General features: G+C 43.5%; 1 protein-coding gene across 3 annotated transcripts in view; it reads left to right on the forward strand.

The window, feature by feature from the left end:
- The first annotated feature begins 2,966 nt into the window (after positions 1–2,966).
- The window catches only part of PLEKHA2 (pleckstrin homology domain containing A2), a 91,954-nt gene continuing 79,079 nt past the window's right edge, over positions 2,967–15,841 (forward strand). For all 3 annotated transcript variants that reach the window (XM_045398165.2, XM_073998657.1, XM_073998661.1), the window contains exon 1: positions 2,967–3,158. The gene's annotated coding sequence lies outside the window, so the exon portion shown is untranslated. The remainder of the gene's footprint in view (positions 3,159–15,841) is intronic.

Here is a 15,841-nt window from a genome sequence, read left to right on the forward strand (position 1 = left end):
ACTGTGCCTGGCATCTAGCTTTTTTTGGCGAAACATTATCTTGTAAGCAGTTTTTTCCATACAGCCTCAGCATTTTGATGACTGTATGATACTCTTTTTCCAATTGTTGAACATTTAGGACATTTCTAGTTGTTCTCTATTTTAAATATATATAATTATTTTAAAAGTCATCTATTAGTTTGCTAGGGCCACCATAACAAAGTACTATAGACCTAGGTGGCTTAGGCAACAGAATTTTTTTTCTCACTCTCTGGAGGCTGGAAATCCAAGATCAGGGTGGGTGCAGGGTTGGTTTCTGCCCAGGCTCCTCTCCTGGGCTTGCCATTGGCCACCTTCTCCCTGTGTCTGCACTGCCTTTCCTCTGTATTTGGGCATCCCTGGTGTTTCTTTGTGTATTCAAATTTCCTCTTCTTATATAAACACTGCTCAGATTGAATTAGGGCCCATTTTAATAGACTCTGTTTAACTTGTCATCTCTATAAAGGCTCTACTTCCAAATACAGTCAATTTTGAGTTACTGGGATTAGGGTTTTAACATGTGAATTGGGGGTTACGGGGAGGCATAATTCAGTCCCATAACACATTATGTTTAATTTTTTCTCACTTGCAATTTTAGATCATTTTCTTTGGATAGATTTCCAGAGGGTAATCACTGGGCCAAATAAAAATATTTTAAGGCTCTTGAAAACTGCTTTTCCAAAGAATATAACAATTGGTACCACAGCAGCCTGATTAATTTTTTTTTTTTTTTAATAAGTAAATGGGCTGGGTGCGGTGGCTCACACCTGTAGTCTCAGCACTTTCAGAGGCCCAGGCGGGCGGATCACTTGAGGTTAGGAGTTTGGGACCAGCCTGGCTAACATGGCGAAACCCCGTCTTTATTAAAAATATGAAAATAAGCTGTGCGTGGTAGCGGGTGCCTGTAATGCCAGCTACTCGGGAGGGTGAGACAGGAGAATTGCTTGAACCTGGGAGGCGGAGGTTGCAGTGAGCTGAGATCATGCCACTGCACTCCAGCCTGGGCAACAGAGTGAGACTCTGTCTCAAAAAACAAGCAAGCAAGCAAGCAAGCAAACAAACAAACAAAAAACAAAGAAAAAAATATAACCAATTTTGTGAGCACCGCCTTCATCAAGAAAAGGGCAAGGAGAAACAAAGTCATGAAAAGCTTGAACTGAATCTGTCCCAGGGCACCAAAAATTCTGCTTCCTATGGAGGTCTTGGAAATGCCTTTTTTTTTTTTTTTTTCAAAGACAGGGTCTCACTCTGTCACCCAGGCTGGAATGCAGTGGTGCAGTCATAGCTCACTGCAGCCTCCAACTCCTAAGCTCAAGTGATCCTCCACCTCACTCTCCCAAGTAGATGGGAGTACAGGTGTGGAATCATGCCTGATTAACTTTTAAAATTTTTTGTAGAGTGGGAGTGTTGCTATAGTGCCCAGGTTGGCCTCAAACTCCTGGGCTCAAGCGATCCTCCCTTCTAGGCTGCCCAAAGCAGTCGGATTACAAGTGTGAGCTACCTTCCCTGGCTGTTGAAATGCATCTTTATTAAAAATCAAAATATAACCAGGAAACAGAAAGTGAGTATATGAATGGTGAAATTGTTACATATCCTATCTCATGCCATTCTTATTAGTTGAGTATTGTCTTTTACTAAAAAGCAACTCAAGCCAGCATCGACGACAACTTTTTTTTTCTTTTTGTTTTGAAACGGAGTTTCCCTCTTGTTGCCCAGGCAGGAGTGCAATGGTGCGATCTCAGCTCACTGCAACGTCTGCCCCCGGGGTTCAAGCGATTCTCCTGCCTCAGCCTCCCAAGTAGCTGGGATTACAGGCACCTACCACCATGCCCGGCTAACTTTTTGTATTTTTAGTAGAGACAGGGTTTCATCATGTTGGCCAGGCTGGTCTTGAACTCCTGACCTCAGGTGATACACCCGCCTTGGCCTCCCAAAAGTATTGGAAGTGAGCCACTGCGCCTGGCCTAACAAGAGCTTTAAGTATGGCAACCTTGTATCTTTCAGGTGTAAAATTAACTCAGCATGATAATTCCTGGCCACTATCTACCTCACAGCTTCAAACAGTTTTTTCAAGAACTAGGCATGCAGAAATAAATGGTGGATTTTATTGAAACCTATAGGCATTTTTGAATGACATTGTTACCAGCCATTAATTGGTTCAGAACCTTTGTAAGTTTTATTTAACTTGAGCTGTCTTTTTTTTTACCATGCTTTTTTCAATGCATTGCTCAGTATTTTTTAAGTTTCATGAATGCATGTTCAGTTCATTAGATTCCATGACTGTGTAATATTTTGATGCAGTGTTTTGTAAATGAAGTTGCATTTTCAGAGCAGTTCTGTGTGTTCTGTGATACCATCTTTTCAAAGAGAAACCTTTAAAACCTTAAAAACAAAACTGCCCCAAACCATAGAAAACTCGTAAGTGTGCGGTCCTTTTTCTTGTTCTCATTTTTTTTCCCTTTCCTTTTTCTTGTCAATAACACACATTTACCAGAGTCTACAGATGCTAGCTAAGGAAGGGCTGAGACGGGGTGGAAATGGATCGGAGGCAGGTGTCCGGGGTGATTGAGGGTAGGGTGGTTACATCTACAGATCCTGGTTATATTTTAACTTTTAATAAAGATGCATTTCAACGGCCAGACAAGGTGGCTGCCACCTGTAATCTCACTGCTTTGGGCAGCCCAGGAGGGAGGATTTCAAACTCCCAGGAGTTTGAGGCTAGCTTGGGCAACAGGCTTTTTCAGAAAGGAAAAATCACGTGTCACCCGGAGGACCATGGGAGGGATCATGTGGGTGAGTTGGTGAGAAGGAAAATAATACACACACACACACACACACACACACACACACACACAAAGGGGTGGGGTGGAGGAGACAGGGAGAGGGAGGGAGGGAGGGGGGAGAGAGAGAGAGAGAGAGAGAGAGAGAGACTCAGAGTCTCTGAACTTGATAAGTTGTTAAAACTGTCTTTGAAACAGGAACTCGCCTTGGCTCCTGTGAACTGAAGAGCCCAGATCTCGCCCTCCTCTTTCTCGCAATCACCTTGCCTTTTAAAGCTGTTGCTGGAGGTAGTTTCCCCTGGCTAGGGAGGAGCTGCCTTGTTGTTCAGAGAGAGTCGTTCTTCCAAAACCAGGGGTGGGGTAAGTGGAGGCTGCAGACCCTCAAGGGATCCCTTTGGGACGGGGGAGGGAGGATTGGGGGGTGGGGATCCCTGGGAGGGATCTTGTCACTTTGGTTATCCTAAGAACTATATATTTTGAGGTGGGGATCCAAACTCCCCTTATATTAAGAAGAAAAGTTGGGGGTAGGGTGCAGACATTTTGCCAAATTACAGACGGAGCCGACTAGAACCAGAGCAATTCCCAAAGGAGGTCCTCCCACACCCACAGGAAGGCCGAAAAAAGGCTTGAAATTCAAATTATTTTTGGTGCTTGGGAGATGAGAGGGGGTGAGAGAGGGCAGCAGCAGTGAATGGGAACTGAAGGGGGAAGAAAAAACCAGAAGGCTTGGTTAGTATCATTCCAATGAAACAGGTCAGGAGAGCACCAAGGACTCTCAGACATGTAGTTGGACTTGGAATACTTTTATTATGTGTCTACAGGGTAGACTGTAAAGGAGAATATCCACACATTTTACATAAATGTAGTTTCTGCTGTAAAGAAACTGCTGCTCTCCCTCCTTTTTTTTTTAGCCTGTGTTTCTGGGATGACAGGACAGAGATGTCCTGTCTATTTCTCTCTGCACCTCTCAAACCGCTTACCTCACCCAAGTTTCCTCCAGGAGCCTTCTTCCCTTCATGAGCTTTGGCAGTTTTGTTGTTTTGTCTGCTTATATTTTGCTTTTAAGAAGGATGAAAAAAAGATAGTGGGGTGGGGTAGAAATGGAGCACCCTGTGAGAGGCGAGAAAGCAGTACGCCCATTTGAGAATTGGGTGGAGGGAAAGGGAAAAGACCTTTGGAAAAGAACTGTCTCCTTTTTATTTTTATTGATTTATTTTTTGAGGCAGGGTCTCACTCTGTCGCCCAGGCTGGAGTGTGGTGGTGTGATCTTGGCTCACTGCAACCTCCGCCTCCTGGGTTCATGCCATTCTCCTGCCTCAGGCCTCGAAGTAGCTGGGACTACAGGTGTGAGCCACCACGTCTGGCTGATTTTTTGATTTTTTGTAGGGATGGGTTTTCACCATGTTGCCCAGGGTGGTTTCAAACTCCTGTGCTCAAGCAATCCACCTGTCTCAGTTTCCCAAATTGTTGGGATTACAGGCGTGAGTCACCATGCCTGGCCTGCACACTTTTTAGGTATCAGTTTTTCTCATCTCTTTCATCTCTTCAAAAGAGCGACTTGGATTGCACAGGATGCCCAGGTAGATACTGGACACCCAGTTAAATTCGAATTTCAGACAAACAGCAAATGACTAAAAATCTGACATGAGGATTCTGTGCATTTGAGGCAGTTTTTTTTTTATTTTTGAGATGGAGTTCTGCTCTTGTTGCTCTTGTCGGCGCCATCTCGGCTCACTGCAACTTCCACCTCTCGGGTTCAAGCAATTCTCCTGCCTCAGCCTCCCAAGTAGCTGGGATTACAGGCGTGTGCCACCACACTCGGCTAATTTTGTATTTTTAGTAGAGATGGGGTTTCACCATGTTGACCATGCTGGTCTCAAACTCCTGACCTCAGGTGATCTGCCCACCTTGGCCTTCCAAAGTGCTGGGATTACAGGCCTGAGACACCGCACCCAGCCCAAGGCGTTTCTAAATCACCTCTATAGGGGTGTTTAAACAGTGGGTACCCAGAGGGCACAGTTTTAAAGGAATCACTGTCTAGATCTCCCTGAGATGCAGTGAATGCCAGTTCGTACTGGCTTCTGTCTTCCCACCTCTCCTTTCCCAACAGCTCTCTCACTTCTAAAAGAGGAAAGAAAGACGTGGCCCTGGGTCGTAAAAACCTTCAGGGCCAAGACAAGGGACAATGAGAAATATCCGTGTTTGTGCTGAGACAGGAAAGCCTTTTCTAACAGATACAAATCCTTTCACAGGTTAAGTGGTTCCCAATTCATTGCTATCCATAAACTTTGGAGAAAAACCTAATTGAATTGTCCACAAACAGATCAATCATTAGAATATTTTTAAAGAATAAACTTTATTGGCCAGGCACGATGGCTCAAGCCTGTAATCCCAGCACTTTGGGAGGCTGAGGTAGGCGGATCACCTGAGGGCAGGGAGTTGAAGACCAGCCTGGCTTACATGGTGAAACCCCTTCTCTACAAAAATACAAAAATTAGCCAGGCTTGGTGGTGGGTGCCTGTAATCCCAGCTTCTTGGGAGGCCAACGCAGGAGAATTGCTTGAACGTGGGAGGCAGAGGTTGCAGTGAGCTGAGATCTTTCCACTGCACTTCAACCTGGGTGACAGAGTAAGATTCTGTCTCAAAAACAAACAAACAAGCAAAACTTTATTTTGTAGGGCAGTTTTGGGATTACAGCACAACTGGGTGGAAAGTAGAGAGTGTTCCCATTATACCCCCAACCCCACGCATAAAAAGCCTCCCCACAGAATAATTTTTGAAGGAAAATCTCTAACATAATTGAATGATGTTACCAAATACGGCCTTACTGAAAAACAGATCTCAGGTTCCCTGGCAAAAGTGTTTTTAGTCATTCCAGGATCCCTTTTGAAGCCATAAGCCTTTCTGGGTTATGTCCCAGTTTTCTTGCCTCTCGTCAGCCCTGGACATTGTCATAACAAAAGTCCTTGCAGCCTCATCTGCGTATTAATGTGACCAAAGCTGCTCAGAGCTTACATTCGTAAAAACGAGAAATAGGGAAATTATTAGGGCCAGGCGCGGTGGCTCATACCTGTAATCCCACCACTTTGGGAGGCTGAGGCAGCCCTCACTTGAGGCCAGGAGTTCAAGGCCAGCCTGGCCCACATGGTGAACCCCTGTCTCTACTAAAAATGCAAAATTAGCTGGGTGTGGTGGCACATGCCTGTAATCCCAGCTACTTGGGAGGCTGAGGCAGGAAAATCGCTTGAACCCTGGAGGCGGAGGTTGCAGAGAGCCGAGATTGTGCCACTGCACTCCAGCCTGGGAGACAGAGTGAGACTCCATCTCAAAAAAAAAAAAAGAAAAAGAAATAGGGGAAGTATTGACATTACATCCTGCTCATTATTGCAATAAGTAATATTAATTGATGAATATTTAACTTCTTTACATATACTTGTTTACTATAGATGTATGTATGCAAACATATAAACATACATATATTTAAAAATCCATCCTCATCTATCTCATTAAGAGACTAATTTCTAATGCTATTTTACTGTATTTTGTTTAACTATCAATAAACTATATTTTTATCTTGTTATTAATAATTGTAATGATGACTTAGTCTCAAAAACTGTTTTAACACTTACAGCCTTATGGACACAGGATGTTTTTTAACATTGTAAAATCAATTTACATATGCATTTTTGTTTCAGAAAATATGATAGGGCAATCAATAAAAGATGTTCAAGCATAAAAATAGCTGACATTTGGATACAATTCTTTAGGGAAAGTGGAATGGAAGTATAGTTCAAGGAAGAAAGGGATAGATTTAACATTTCTGGCTGTCAAAGAACTGCTTGTTCAATTTTAAAAATGAATGATAGTGTCATATTACTATGGTACTTAGATTCTATTGGACACCTTAAAAAGAGTGATATGACAGTTTTATTTCAAAATATCCCATGCTAACAACTGCAGAATACATCCCTTGTGAACACTTAAAGCTACCATTAAAAGTTATAGATGTCAAACTTTAAAGTGTGTGAAGAGATACATAGTTTTTCAGCATTTTAGGAGTTGTAGGTAAGGAAAAGTTTGAAAGCTGTTGCTTTTTTTTTTTTTTTTTTGAGACAGAGTCTTGCTCTGTCACCCAGACTGGAGTGCAGGGGTGCAATCTCTGCCCACTGCAACCTCCACCTCCTGGGTTCATGCGATTCTCCTGCCTCAGCCTCCCGAGTAGCTGGGATTACAGGCACCCACCACCATGCCTGGCTAATTTTTTAATTTTTTTGATGGAAATGGGGTTTCACCATGTCGGCCAGGCTCGTTTTGAACTCGTGATCTCAGGTGATCCGCCTGCCTTGGCCTCCCAAAGTGCTGGGAGTACAGGCATGAGCCACCGTGCCTGGCCGAAGGCTGTTGCTTTCTACCATCCTCTTACTAACATTCCTGTTCACAACATAATACTTATATTTCCCAATCTTTTACAACCTGGAACAATAGAAACGGTGGACATAATTGTCCCTACAATTTCAGAGGATTCCTAGTCTGAAATTCTTTGTACTGCACTATGCCGCTCTTCTACTCTGAACTGGGTATTAGTTACAGGGTCACAGTACAGTACAAGGACTTAAATTGGAGAAACCAGAAATAAATCAGCCCCCAGACCTCCTGGATGTACTATTTCAAGAATATGCAGTTACATTTCGGAGGCCCCAATTTGACTCATGGTGCACTCAGGAACACATAATTACCAGCTGCATTCTAACAGACTTCTGCTGTAATGCTTGCTTCTGAATGTGATGCTTGCTACCATGATGTCACCTTCTGAAAACAGGGGACAGCCATGGCAGCATTTATGGCAACACATTGAAACTAACCAACCTTCATGTGCACCTTGCTCTGCTCTGGAGAGAAACTTTCTCGAATACCAGGTGAAGTTCTGGTAGAGTTTCTCCAAGTGTTGAAACTTTCTTCTCAAGGAAGGCAGAAAAATGGATGGAAGCAACCAAATGCCCAAAGAGCAGAGGAAGTGCTCATGGGGGCAGCTATGTGAGAGGGATTGTAGCAGTTGAGGTGGGAGAGGAATGAAGTGCTGCTCTTTAAGTCAGAACTAAAAACTGAATGTTAGCCCCCCAGGATTTAAGGATTGCCAGCCCCAGTGTGCAAAACTGGGCTTAGTCTGTGGAGTTCATAAATAGGGATGCCTCAGTTATCCAGGATCAAGAGGGATAAATGTTCACCATAAGTCCATAAGTTTTATATATATATATACACACACGTACACACACATATTGAGATAGGGTCTCCTCTGTCACCCAGACTGGAGTGCAATGGCACGATCATGGCTCACTGCAGCCTTGACCTCCTGAGCTCAGGTGTTTCTCCTGCCTCAGCCTTCTGAATACCTGGGACTACAGGTGCATGCCATCACGTCTGGATACATACACATATATATATGTGTGTGTGTGTATATATATACACACACACACATATATATATATACACACACACATATATATATATATATATATATACACATATATATATATAATTTTTTTTTTTGAGACGGACAGAGTCTTGCTCTGTTGCCCAGGCTGAAGTGCAGTGGCACGATCTCAGCTCACTGCAACCTTTGCCTTCCAGGTTCAAGGAATTCTCCTGCCTCAGCCTCCCAGCTAGCTGGGACTACAGGTGCATACCACTAGGCCCGGCTAATTTTTTGTACTTTTAGTAGAGATGGAGTTTTGTCATGTTGGCCAGGCTGGTCTCAAACTCCTGGCCTCAAGTGATCTGGTCGTCTCGGCCTCCCAAAGTGCTGGGATCATAGGCTTGAGCCACTGCGCCTGGCCCCAGCTAATTTTTGTTATTTGTTGTAGAGATGGGGTTTTGCCATGTTACCCAGGCTGGTCTCAAACTCCTGGACTCAAGCGATCCGCCTGCCTCGGCCTCCCAAAGTGCTGGGATTACGTGCATAAGCCACAGCGCCTGTCCTTAAGTGATTTAAAAAAAGAATAGATAACATCTATTCAAACAGAGAACACTCACAATAAATTTTTTGGCTTTAAAACTCTTTCTTGTCCAAACGCAGTGGCTCACGCCTGTAATCCCAGCACTTTGGGAGGCTGAGACAGGCGGATCACCTGAGGTCAGGAGTTCAAGACCAGCCTGACCAACATGGAGAAACCCTGTCTCTACTAAAAACACAAAATTAGCCGGGCGTGGTGGTGCAGGCCTGTAATGCTAGCTACTCGAGGAGGCTAAGGCAGGAGAATCGCTTGAACCGGGAGGCAGAGGTTGCAGTGAGCTGAGATTTGTGCCATTGCACTCCAGCCTGGGCAACAAAAGCGAAACTCCGTAAAAAAAAAACAAAAAACCTCTTTCTTTAATTAAGCTTTGTATTTGGAGATAATTTTAGATTCACATGGAATTGTAATAAATAATTCAGAGGTACTGCATAGCCTTTCCCCCTTTTCCTGAATGGTAGTCTCTTGTAAATCATAGTGAGATGCCATAACCAAGATATTGACATTGAGTGAGCCAAGACACAGAACACTTCCATCAGCACAAGTAACCCTATGTTGTTCTTTTTTTTTTTTTTTTTGAGACGAAGTCTTGCTCTTCGCCCAGGCTGGAGTGCAGTGGTGCGATCTTGGCTCACTGCAAGCTCCGTCTCCCAGGTTCAGGCCATTCTTCTGCTTCAGCCTCCCAAGTAGCTGGGACTACAGGCTCCCGCCACCACACCCCGCTAATTTTTTGTATTTTTTTTAGTAGAGACGGGGTTTCACCATGTTAGCCAGGATGGTCTCGATCTTCTGTCGCCCAGGCTGGAGTGCAGTGGCCGGATCTCCGCTCACTAAAAGCTCCGCCTCCCGGGTTCACGCCATTCTCCTGCCTCAGCCTCCGGAGCAGTTGGGACTACAGGCGCCCGCCACCTCGCCCGGCTAGTTTTTTGTATTTTTTAGCAGAGACGGGGTTTCATCTGGTTAGCCAGGATGGTCTCGATCTCCTGACCTCGTGATTTGCCCATCTCGGCCTCCCAAAGTGCTGGGATTCCAGGCTTGAGCCACAGCGCCCGGCCTGTGTTGTTCTTTTATAGCCACACATACTTCATACTTCCTTCCTTCCCACCATACCCACTTCTTTTTTTTTAGACAGAGCCTTGCTCTGTCACCCAGATTGGAGAGCAGTGGCCTGATCTCCGCTCACTGCAACCTCCGCTTCCCTGAGTCAAGCGATTCTCCTGCCTCAGCCTCTTGAGTAGCTGGGATTACAGGCGCGCGCCACCACGGCCAGCTAATTTTTGTGTTTTTTTAGTAGACACGGGGTTTCACCGCGTTGGTCAGTCTGGTCTCAAACTCCTGACCTCGCGATTGGCCTGCCTCAGCTTCCCAAAGTGTTGGGATTACGGGCATGAGCCACCGTGTCCAGCGCATACCCTCTTCTTAATCTTTGACACTCACAAATCTGTTCTCCATTTCTATACTTTCATCATTTCAAAATGTTCTATAAATGGAATCATATAGTATGTAACCTTTTGTTTGGCTTTTTTTGCTTGGCATGATTCTCTGAAGATTCATCAGGTTGCTGTGTGTATCAATAGCTTGTTCCTTTTTATTGCTGAATAGTATTCCATGGTATGATGAACTACATTTTGTCTGATATTCACCAGCAGAAGGACATCTGGGTTGATTCCAGTTTTTGGCTATTATAAGTAAAGCTGCTATAAGCATTCCTGTATAGGTTTTGGTGTGAATACCGTAAGTCTTCATTTCTCTGGGATAAATGCCCAGAAGAGCAATTGCTGGGTCCTATGATAGTTGCATGTTTATTTTTATTTATTTACATTTACATTTATTTATCTATTTTACTGATAAGATCTTGCTCTGTCACCCAGGCAGGAGTGCAGTGCTGTCATCATGGCTCACTGCAGCCTCGAACTCCTGAGCTCAGGCAACCCTCCCTCCCCAGTCTCCCAGGTGGCTGGGACTACAGGCACATGTCACTGCGCCTGGCAAGTTTTTGTATTTTTCTTTGTAGAGACAGGGTTTTGCCATGTTGCCCAGGCTGGTCTCGAACTGCTGGACTCAAGCGATGTGCTTGCTTCAGCTTCTCAAAGTGCTGAGATTACAGGTGTGAGCCACTGCACCTGGCCTGTCACCCTTTTTCATTGTAGCCATGCTGATATGTGTGCAGGTATATCTCATTGTGGTTTTTCTCAGTGTGGTACAGTATTTTTAATTTGTACACTTTTTCCAGGCTTTTTATTTGTTAAGTCTTATGAACATTAATTAAAAACTTTTTTTATTAGGAAAAAGATACATAATGCACATGATGTAATATCTTAAAAACATAAAAGAGCACGAGAGAATCATTAAGGCTGCTCTTATCACCGCAGGGGTGATCTCCACTGCCATCCCCCCACCAGGCCACCCCTCCTACCAGCAAAACCACGTAGCACTTTCCACCTAAAACGAAGGCACTGATCACAGTTCAACCACATCTTACTCCAAGGTCATCCCCAGGAATGATGAAAATTGTCTTAAGCACATGTAACCTGTGGGAATGCTAGTTAACTTTTCAGCAATCCCATTTATGGGCATAGGAATGAACTGGATAAAACCATGCACTTGGCCGGGCGTGGTGGCTCACGTCTGTAATCCCAGCACTTTGAGAGGCTGAGGCTGGTGGATCACGAGGTCAGGAGTTCGAGACCAGCCTGACCAACATGGTGAAACCCCGTCTCCACTAAAAATACAAAAATTAGCCTGGTGTGGTGGCGCGTGCCTGTAATACCAGCTATTCAGGAGGCTGAGGCAGGAGAATCACTTGAACCCAGGAGGCATAGGTTGCGGTGAGCTGAGATTGCGCCATTGTACTCCAGCCTGGGTGACACAGCGAGACTCCGTCCCAAAAAAACAAAACCCATGCACTCCTCCACACCCTCTCACCCACTTCTCCAGTGATTCTTCCATTCTCCTGAGGTTTCTGATATGCTGAGGGCTAAAAAACCATACTGCCAGGCTTTCTGAAATGAGATATGCAATTGGAATCAATAATCAAACCTAAGAAAAGCTCCCAGAACTTTGGTTAGCTACTCAGAGGCCCTTCTCGTCTCACCTTATGAGTTCAGAGTTCTGTTCCGGAGACTGAAGTTGCCAGAAAGGTGACCATGTTCCTATATGTCTTCTTAGGGAGCTGGAACTATGACAAATTCAGACACTGAAGGGTGCATTTGGTCATTCAGGCAATTAAAACACCCACAGCATCATTAAGTATTGGGCGTAAGGATAAATTTAGTTTGTGATAGTTTAATTGCTAAATGAAGGAGTTAAGCTGGACCGTCCTTAATTCTCCACTTGGTGCTACACTTAATTTTAATGTAGTTTGATGGACATGTGGAGTCATCATACAAATTATGATGAAATTTGGAAGAAGATTCCTGAGCAAGTTACCTGTCTCCAGTGACTCATGCTGAGTTTCACTAGGACTCAGAGTTCAAGCTGCTAACTAGGTTTTGTATCTCTTTTCCAGTAGCAGGAGTTTTAATGTGATTGGACACAAAACTGGCTACAATTTTTTGAAAAATATATCCGCAGACTGGCATTTTCTTTTTTCTTTTTTTGAGAGAGGGCCTCACTGTGGTCCTCCAGGCTAGGCTGGAGTGCAGTAGCACAGTCATCACTCACTGCAGCCTCAACTTCCTGAGCTCAAATGATCCTCCTACCTCAGCCTCCCAGGTAGCTGGGACTACACACTCATGGTGCCATGCCTGGCTGACTTTTTGTATTTGTAGTAGAGACAGAGTTTTACTATGCTGCCCAGGCTGATCTCCAACTCTTAGGATCAAGCAATTGCTTACCATGGCCTCCCAAAGTGCTGGGCTTAGAGGTGTTGGCCAGCATGCCCAGACATGGCAAGTATTTTCAAGTATTTTTTGAGGATGAAGTTAGTTCTATGTTGTTTTTTTTAATTAATTAATTAATTTTTATTTTTATTCATTTGTTTTTTTTTTTGTTTTGAGACAGAGTCTCGCTCTGTCGCTCAGGTTGGAGTGCAGTAGCGCGATCTGGGCTCACTGCAACCTTCGCCTCCCAGGTTCAAGCAATTCTCTGCCTCAGCCTCCTGAGTAGCTGGGACTAGTACTTTTTATTTTTATTTTTTGAGATGGAGTCTCACCCTGTCACCCAGGCTGGAGTGCAATGGCGTTATCTCGGCTCAATGCAACCTCCGCCTTCCAGGTTCAAGCAATTCTCCTGCCTCAGACTCCCGAGTAGCTGGGATTACAGGTGCCTGCCACCACGCCTGGCTAACTTTTTGTATCTTTAGTAGAGACAGGATTTCACCATGTTGGCCAGGCTGGTCTTGAACTCCTGACCTCGTGATCCGCCCACCTCGGCGTCCCAATGTGCTGGGATTACAGGCGTGAGCCATCATGCCCAGCCCGTTATTTTGTACTTTTAAAAAATAATTGGTAACTCCTTTGTATGTGAGAACACAAGAATTAGAAGTCAAGCAGGGAAGCATCGACTTGTGATTCTGAGATGCTATCATTCTCCTTAAAACCTAAATTCTTCCATCTGTAAAATGAGATGAAAAGTCTCTAATTCCCTGAGAGTGGGGGAAAAAGAATATTTAATTCTTTTGAACTTTTTACTGAGTATATATATTGCCTATTAACAAAATAATAAAAGGACATAAGTCCATGTGTCCAAATATCCTTTTTGCTTTTCTTTGTTTTCTATGGTTTGTAATAATCAGCTTGTGTTGGGAATTGCTGATGTAAAAGTCAACCCACTTCACTGACTACCATAGGCATCTCTTGGAATAAACTGGCTAGAATTTATTCTTCCTAATAACTTTGACTATATTCACCCACAAGTATTTATTAAGAGTAGCCCCTGTGTGAGCTCAGTACTGAAGCAGTGAATTATTTAACTAGTCTAAGCAAAAATAATGTCAAACATAGTGCTAAAACATGGTCATAGATCCAAAGTTAAGTACCTATTCATTCTTTCACTCTGAACTGGGAAGTCCCAGTTCTTCCCTCTAATCGCAGCGCAACACTGAGGATACAGGATTCCGAATGGTGCACTGCACTTATTCAAACTGATGGGAAAACAATGCCATCAGCATGAATCAATAGGAATGGTGCTTTTGGCCAGCAGACTGTTATTTCTGGGGATGGCACACACAGTCAGTTCTGAGGCTGAGAACTGACACTATTAGTGTCAGACTTGGCAGTACAGCAATGCTTTCCAAACTTTTTTACTAGGAAATAACTTTAGCACATGTAAGTATGCATGTATATGTGTGTGTATATATATATTTATATGTATATCTCCTGTTTATATTTTACAAGTCTGATTTTATAAACTTCCATATATTCCACCAGAGTTTTCTCTTTTTTGATTTTACTTTCTTACTGTCCTTTACTGCTGTTTCCCTTACCCTATAAACAGAAATTTCCTAAGCTTCTTCCACTCCCCATTTTCCTACTCTCAAGGCTCTGAGAATTTGAGCTAAGAGACAACCTTAAGTATTGGGTGAAGGTCACTGAACTACTATTCAGAACCCAGGGATTCAGATCATGACTGGCTGTGTGATTCTGAGATGCTATCGCTCTCCTTAAAACCTAAATTCTTCCATCTGTAAAATGAGATGAAAAATCTCTAATTCCCTGAGAGTGGGGAGAAAAAGAATAGTTAATAATTTATCATGAAGTGTTAGCTCTTTGGGATAAAAGTTTCAAATGAAATATGAGTATTTAAATTCAAAGGTTTGATACTGATTTTTCAAATTTAACATTGTCAGCACTTAACCATGTTCCCTAAAAGCATGAATTCACTGAATCCCAAATGCCATGGTATGAGACAGTTATCTGTCATCACCACCTTCCCCATTCTCTTCACCCAGCATAGAGAAGTCACTGGTCCCTGGCTATCAGCTAATTAGTGACAGAGTCAGGAGTCAAAACTAGGTAGCTGGGTGTCAGAGTCTAGTTACTAGGCAGCCGGTAACTATGAAATCAGAGCCAGTTAACTTCCAACTGTGTCCTTTCCTTGCTCAAAAGCCTTCAGTGGCTCTTGAAGTCTACTAATGAGTACAGACTCCTTACCTTAGCAATAAAGACCCTCCAGCTACCTTTCTTTCCTGTTTCATTCCCCATGACAATCCTTCTTACGTCCTCCCCTCCTCCAGCTGAACTGTACCAGCCACACCTCCCTGAATAGATCCCATGCACTCCTGCTCTGTGCTTTGCCTCTGATCATCTCTGTATCTGGAATTCACCTTCACCTTTCTACATTTTACCTTTCTTTCAAGGTCCTTGCAAGGGGCCATCTCCTTCATGCATTTTCCCCTGCCCCTCTCAACCACAGCTGGTTGATAATCTTCCCAGGGAATTTTATCTCTGCTCTCCTTTGCATGTATCAGTTTCTGGCTTTTATGATAGTTATTTCTGTACATACCATATTCCCTCCTTAGTAAGAGATGAACTCCTCGAAGGTTGCAATATGATTTTCTTTCTCATGGAACTTTTAAATTATATTAAAAATTTTAATCATTCCTGTTCTTTTTTTAAAAAAATAACCAAAAACATGCATGCTTGTTGCAAAAAAATGAACCCTCACACAATACATCTCTTAGAAAGAAATCCACCATTATCACCCCTCTTCCCCTGCCCTAAGAGAACTGTGGTTAACAGTTTGGAAAGTATTCTTATAGACCTTTTTCATGTAAAAAATTATTTACAGAAATGGGATCATACTATATGTAAAGCTCTGTGCTTTTTTCACTGAAAATGTATAGTATTTTTCACATAGATATCTACCTCATTCTTTTTTTTTTTTTTTTTTTTTTTTGAGACAGCATCTGGTTCTGTCATCCAGGCTGGAGTGTAGTGGTGGATCTTAGTTCACTGCAACCTTGAACTCCTGGGCTTAAGCGATCCTCTTGCCTCAGCCTCCTGAGTAGCTGAGGCTACAGGTGTGCACCACCATGTCCAGCTAATTTTTAAAAATCGTTCATAGAGACGGGTGTCGCCATGTTGTCCATATTAG

Source organism: Macaca fascicularis, chromosome 8 (assembly GCF_037993035.2).
Source record: "Macaca fascicularis isolate 582-1 chromosome 8, T2T-MFA8v1.1".
Classification (NCBI taxonomy): domain Eukaryota; kingdom Metazoa; phylum Chordata; class Mammalia; order Primates; family Cercopithecidae; genus Macaca; species Macaca fascicularis.